This window comes from Salvia splendens, chromosome 1, assembly GCF_004379255.2.
Source record: "Salvia splendens isolate huo1 chromosome 1, SspV2, whole genome shotgun sequence".
In the NCBI taxonomy this organism is placed as follows: domain Eukaryota; kingdom Viridiplantae; phylum Streptophyta; class Magnoliopsida; order Lamiales; family Lamiaceae; genus Salvia; species Salvia splendens.
Window position 1 is genome coordinate 31,966,517 of NC_056032.1, and position 7,393 is coordinate 31,973,909.

General features: G+C 32.9%; 1 long non-coding RNA gene across 1 annotated transcript; it reads right to left on the bottom strand.

The window, feature by feature from the left end:
• Nucleotides 1–5,670: 5,670 nt before the first annotated feature.
• LOC121745295 lies at nucleotides 5,671–6,686 on the bottom strand. Its single transcript, XR_006038799.1, has 3 exons — nucleotides 6,572–6,686; nucleotides 6,198–6,261; nucleotides 5,671–5,784 (listed from the first exon to the last, which is right to left on the bottom strand). It is a non-coding gene; the product is annotated as an uncharacterized LOC121745295 (long non-coding RNA).
• Between the last annotated feature and the right edge of the window lie 707 nt (nucleotides 6,687–7,393).

Here is a 7,393-nt window from a genome sequence, read left to right on the forward strand (position 1 = left end):
GGGACCACTTAGAATTACGACGCACAACAATAAAGCTGGAACAATGGAAAAGGTGACAAAGACGGTTATGCTAACAACTACGACGTTCTTCTTCTACAATCAACCCAAAGCAAATTAGCTAAGCAACTACGACAGATCTGAATAGAGTATCTAGCATAAAATAGGAAAAACGACAAATCTAAACCAGATCCATGCAATTCAAGCGAAAAGAAAACAAATCAACAGAAAACTCCTCCTGCACCATGCAAACTGACATCTCAAATTCAGATCCAAACGTAAACTAACCAAAATCAGGCAGATCTAAACATCTAACACAAATCGGAAAGCTATCCAAGCCTCCTAGCTCAACTGGTTGAGAAGGGAGGCAAGGATACTGCCCATCCAGGAGGTCATGAGTTCGAATCCTGGATGACGCAACTTGGGATTAATTTCCCCTGTGGGCCTTTGGGCTAGGCAAGCTTGCAGACCCCGACCCGCTTGATGGCGAGAATTTATGGTCCCGACCCCGGCTGCCCCGGACTCGTCGAACGGGGGGCTAGAGAACGAGCCTGGGGAGGGGCTTGCTCACAGGCTGGTGCGCGGCTGCGTGTGTCAGGGCTAGTCTTCTAGCCATGAGGGGTTGTGTGTCAGGGTTAGCTCGCTTGCCCAATGTGTCTGTGTCTGTGTGTCTGTGTGTCTGTGTGTGTCTGTGTGTGGATATGTCTGTGTGTGTGTGTGTGTAAAAAAAAACACACAAATCGGAAAGCTATCTAAACGATCGGTGAAAATCAAACAGAGCTAAATCTAAACAAAACAAGCTCCAACTAAAAAAACATCAGATCCAAACCAGCGTTCATCAAAAACTCCATTTCATAAACAAACTTCAACAACTTCAGCTCAAATCCAAAATTCCAACAACAAACTCAAAGATCAAACGATAAGAATCACTTGCATACGAATTAACTAAAAGTGAAACTCAAAAACAACGATAGGATCAAAGATTAAACGAGAACTAAAACTGAATACTAAGTAAACAATGTATCAACCCCTCGAGATGTAGGAAAACATAAACGAACAAAAGTTTCTTCTAAGATTAAGGCTGCCTTCTTCCTTGATGAGGAAGAAGAGAGGGATGTAATGGTGGAACTTCTCCTTCAGCTGTTGCTATCCTCCATGCTCCATGCTAGCTTGCGGTGTGGAATGAATGTATGTGGTGAAGTGGTGATATGTGTGTCTTCGTAACCTGTCCTTCCACATTTCATCTACTATTTATAGGACGGCTTTGGGGCACAAATCCCTAGGGTAGGCTCCTCATGATTTGGCATTAATGTCCTTGCGTAGGAAGACATTCTTCTTTCTCTCTCCTATAACTCATCCTTCGCTACTTTCTGATTTCGACTTATCTTGATCAACTCGTACAACCGCTAGGTCTAATCGCTCTGTCTGCCTTCACTTGATCAGTTTGCTTTAGTTCTGGGTAATTTTTCCGCTTTTTTCCCAATTGATCAAGTCGCCCCAATGCTTAGCCGCTCTGATGCTTTTCAGCTCCTACACACTTAATTTACCACTTTTTCCAACATTAATGCCCCGATTAGTGTAACAACCACCATTAAACCATGCTTGAAATGAGCCCTATCAATCATCTTGCCAGAATTATAACTTTAACTATGTTTAAGTAACCCACCAATTTGTCAAATTAAGCCACTGTTATTTAATACTCCCTCCGTCCACCATTAGGAGTCTCATTCCTTAGCGGCACGGGTTTTAAGAAATGTTAATAAAAGTGGGTGAAAAAAAGTTAGTGGAATAGAAGTCCCACTTATATATATATATATATATATATATATATATATAGGGGTGCGTTATAATGATAACCCCAATTTTCGTAATAACCCTATAACTAAATCTGGAACACACGTTTTTAAAATCACGCGGTCTAGATTCAAACTTAGATTTACTTCATAAAAAAAGCGCGAGGGTAAATATGTCATTTCGCTCATGATAAAATTTGCGTATACAAATTTCCCTCATTTAATTTCTGAATTTCGCTCATTTTATCATTTTATCAGTCAAAACTATTATTCTATGAAATAAACCCATCATTTTATCACAAAGCTTACTGTCATTTTTTATAAGCTTACTGTCATTTTATCCGCTTAGATTATCATTTTATAAGGTAAAAGTATCATTTTATTAAACAAAAATATCATTTTATACACCAAAAATACCTATCATTCTATCGGCTGAAAGTATCATTCTACCCGGTAAAACCATCATTCTATAGGCTGAAAGTATCATTCTATCGGGCAAAGGTATCATTTTGTCAGTTTTATGTCATTTTGTCACGTTAAAGTATCATTTTATCAGCTTATATGCAATTTATTCAGCTAAACTATCATTTTTATAAGTTAACTGTCATTTTATCCGCTTATGTTATCATTTTATAAGGTAAAAGTATCATTTTATTAAACAAAAATGTCATTTTATACACCAAAAATACCTATCATTCTATCGGCTGAAAGTATCATTCTATCTATAGGCTGAAAGTATCATTCTATCAAGCAAAAGTATCATTTTATCAGTTTTATGTCATTTTGTCACGTTAAAGTATCATTTTATCAGCTTATATGCAATTTCTCCAGCTAAACTATCATTTTTATAAGCTAACTGTCATTTTATCCGCTTAGATTATCATTTTATAAGGTAAAAGTATAATTTTATTGAACAAAAATGTCATTTTATACACCAAAAATACCTATAATTCTATCGGCTGAAAGTATCATTCTATAGGCTGAAAGTATCATTCTATCGGGCAAAAGTATCATTTTATCAGTTTTATGTTTTCTCACGTTAAAGTATCATTTTATCAGCTTATATGCAATTTCTCCAGCTAAACTCTCATTTTTATAAGCTAAATGTCATTTTATCCGCTTAGATTATCAGTTTATAAGGTAAAAGTATCATTTTATTAAACAAAAATGTCATTTTATTCACCAAAAATACCTATCATTCTATCCGCTGAAAGTATCATTATATCGGCTGAAAGTATCATTCTATAGGCTGAAAGTATCATTCTATCGGGCAAAAGTATCATTTTATCAGTTTTATGTCATTTTGTCACGTTAAAGTATCATTTTATCAGCTTATATGCAATTTCTCCAGCTAAACTATCATTTTTATAAGCTAACTGTCATTTTATCCGCTTAGATTATCATTTTATAAGGTAAAAGTATCATTTTATTGAACAAAAATGTCATTTTATACACCAAAAATACCTATCATTCTACCCGGCAAAAGTATCATTCTATAAGCTGAAAGTATCATTCTATCGGGCAAAAGTATCATTTTATCAGTTTTATGTCATTTTGTCACGTTAAAGTATCATTTTATCAGCTTATATGCAATTTCTCCAGCTAAACTATCATTTTTATAAGCTAAATGTCATTTTATCCGCTTAGATTATCAGTTTATAAGGTAAAAGTATCATTTTATTAAACAAAAATGTCATTTTATACACCAAAAATACCTATCATTCTATCCGCTGAAAGTATCATTCTATCGGCTGAAAGTATCATTCTATAGGCTGAAAGTATCATTCTATCGGGCAAAAGTATCATTTTATCAGTTTTATGTCATTTTATCACATTAAAGTATCATTTCATCAGCTTATATGCAATTTCTCCAGCTAAACTATCATTTTTATAAACTAACTGTCATTTTATCCGCTTAGATTATCATTTTATAAGGTAAAAGTGTCATTTTATTGAACAAAAATGTCATTTTATACACCAAAAATACATATCATTCTACCTGGCAAAAGTATCATTCTATCAGGCAAAAGTATCATTTTATCAATTTTATGTCATTTTGTCACGTTAAAGTATCATTTTATCAGCTTATATCCAATTTCTCCAGCTAAACTATCATTTTTATAAGCTAACTGTCATTTTATCCGCTTAGATTGCCATTTTTTAAGGAAAAAGTATCATTTTATTAAACAAAAATGTCATTTTATACACCAAAAATACCTATCATTCTATTGGGTGAAAGTATCATTCTAACTGTCAAAACTATCATTCTATAGTCTGAAAGTATCATTCTATCTGCTAAAAGTATCATTTTATACACCAAAAACTATCAACTCAGAATATCATTGTATCCGGCAAAACTATCATTTTATGATGCAAACCTAAAATTTATAAGCCAAAACTATCATCTTAACACAAAAACGGCAAAATATAATTTAATTAAATAAGAATTTCAGTACATCAGAAACATAAACCAATCGACAGATAATATTCATCAAAAATCTAATCGCGGAGAATCTGGAGATTATGGAAATCTGGAGATTATGGAAATCTGGAGCCAAATCGCAGAGAATAGGAAAGAATCGAACTGAGAAAGAGAGAAAGAATGGAGCGAAATTCAGAAATTTAAATGAGCGAAATGACATATTTACCCCCGCGCCTTTTTTTTATGAAGTAAATCTAAGTTTGAATCTAGACCTCGTGATTTTAAAAACGTGTGGTCTAGATTTGGTTATAGGGTTATTACGTGATTTAGGGGTTATCATATGATCACAACTCTATATATATATATACCCTTAGGATTGTATTCAATGTCGAACTAATTTTAAAGACCGAACCAGAGACCAAATCTTAAACATCCGATATTTAATCTTGTGGATATAATAAATCAACCAAATCTATTTTTTTTTAATGTTAAAAATTGGTTGAAGGGTGTAATTGGAAGACATCTATCCATGCGGTTATTAGTTCCCCTAAATCAAGCCACATAATTATGGAAAACATCTTCAGAATCTTCTTGTCTAATCAATGGTTTTTTTATTCTGCTCCTGATTTACATCGTGAATTATTTTGCGTCTCAATATGATATTACATTGCTAAACTAACGGAGGGAGATTCAAGACAAACAACCATGTAGGAAGATTCTCGATGAACACCATGTTCTAATATTAATTCTTGTATATAAGTGTTTGATTAACGAAGAGATGCGGCGGCAAGTCGTGCTTGGATGAATTAGGTATTTTGAGCTTGCCGTTTTTAATATTCTTGATTTTTGCCATGAGAGTGTTGGATGTGAGTGGTTAGATCATAGAGAGTTGCTTGATTCACTAGCGAAGAAGTACATAAGCACATTCCTAGAATTTCGCGGACGAATCAGAAGCCACCGCAGTCGTTATCTTCATCTTCTGGCATTGCACCGACGAAGAACTTTATTACGTGTTTAGTTTTTAGTAATGAATTTATTTTCATTTAGGATGAACAGTTTTAATATAGTACTGAACTGTTTCTATTCTTGTTTTTTACAGAAGTTATAAGTATCGTCCTTTTATTGCTATGATTTGGTTTTGTGAATAAGGTTATTATTCCTTCTGGTTTAATCTAGTGATGTCAATGGGACTTTTGTTTGGAATGAATCTTTTAGTATATGGTGTCTTGATTTATTTTGTCTTTGATCGAAACAATGAACTATTTTCCATTCTAAATGAACTATATACCATCCTGAATGAACTATTTACATAATGAGCTGAAGTTTACCATCGAAACAATTGAAGTTTAGTAAAACCAAATAGATAATAAGTGTGAACTGAATAAAATTTCAAAAAACACATTTAAAATCTTATTCGATTGAGTTAATATACAACGAAAATGGATAGTGTATGCTTGAATTAATTTCTTGTTTTGACTTTTGCCAACAATGCATCAGTTTTTTCCCTTCATATGCAACTGTGCGCCTGGCCTTGACATTCCTCTTTGCAATAGTCTTCTTGGCATCACACTTCTGATAACACACATATTAATCAAATATTCAAAATTTAAACCTTACAAAAAAATGTAATAACTTCATATTCTAATTTAAAACTTCCAAAAAGGTAATTTTATAACGTAACAACAATTTCATCTTATACTTTTATTATTTCATCTTATTATTTAATAACTTCATATTCTAATTTATTTTTTTCATAAAAGTAATTCAGATTTGAAGCGAACCAAATTTGAATCAAATCACTTCATATAACAATGTAAAAAACTATATCTTACACTTAAAAGTACTTCATCTTATATTGTAATCACTCATCTCTTTAATAGTTTGCATGAACTCCAAAAATTCAGAACCAAAATAGTAAAAAAAATGTAGACAACAATGGAATCATCCTAGACTGTAATCTAAAGACAACAATTGATTTATCTTACCAGTCGTTTCCTCAATTACGAGCAACAATCTTGGGTCCGGCCTACAGGATTGCCCACCCCCAACCTTTACACATACATCAGTTGTTTTACATGTGTTCAAACAATTGAAATAAACAAAAAAGAAACAATCAGAATTCACCACAAATACACTAAAAATTGAATCAAAATTTAAGTATGAAATCACTTCATCTTATATTCAAATTTATTCATCTTTTAAATGTAATAACTTCACCCGAGAAGTAGAAACATTTTAGTTAAAATAACTTCATCGTATTAGGAAATCACTTCATCTTATGTTATAACCAATTCACCTTATGCAGTTAAAATGAATCATCCTAGACTGTATTCTAAACACTACAATTGATTTCTCTTACCAGTCGTTTCCTCAATCACGAACGACAATCTCGGGTCCGTCCTACTGGAATGTCCACCCCAAGCTTTACACGGACATCAATTGTTTTACATGTGTTCAACGATTTCATTTCAAAACTTGTCTAGACTTCACCAGATATCAAATTCCATCTGCATGTTATCTTTACAATTAAAAAAAACCCAAAAAAAAACAATAAGAATTCACCACATACACTAAAAAATGAATCAAAATTCGAAATTAAAGTATGAAAGTCACTTCTTCTCATAATCATTTAAGTTAAAATGAACCAAATTTCAACAATCCAAAATAAGAAAATATTATCTAGGGCATTCGAAAAAGGACAAAATCTAAGAACGTGATAACTACCTTTCAATTTCGAAAGTCTTGTTTCGACCATTGTGAATTTCGCCTTCTTCAGATAGGTTTTTGCGTGAATTATAAGTGGTGAAAGTTCAATACAGAATCCCAGCGGCGTGGAGAGAAAATTGGGCGGAGATGAATTGTGTGTTTGAGAGAAAGCTGAATAGATACCACAATAATTAATTCCTGAATTTTAGGGAACTCTATGTTGACCTAATATAGAATTACTAAATAACCCTTGGCTGAAGTAATTTCCCTTTGTGGTGAATGACGGAAGCTAGATGTCCCATATCTAATCTCATCCATAAAAAATATGATCCAATGGCTATATTTTATTCTCTAGTTCTACACTTAGGTGGCCATTTGCATTTAAAGGGACCCTATACCCTTATATATATATATATATATATATATTAGTTTTAAATGAAATGTGAGTGGAATGAATTGGTTGAAGGTGGGACCC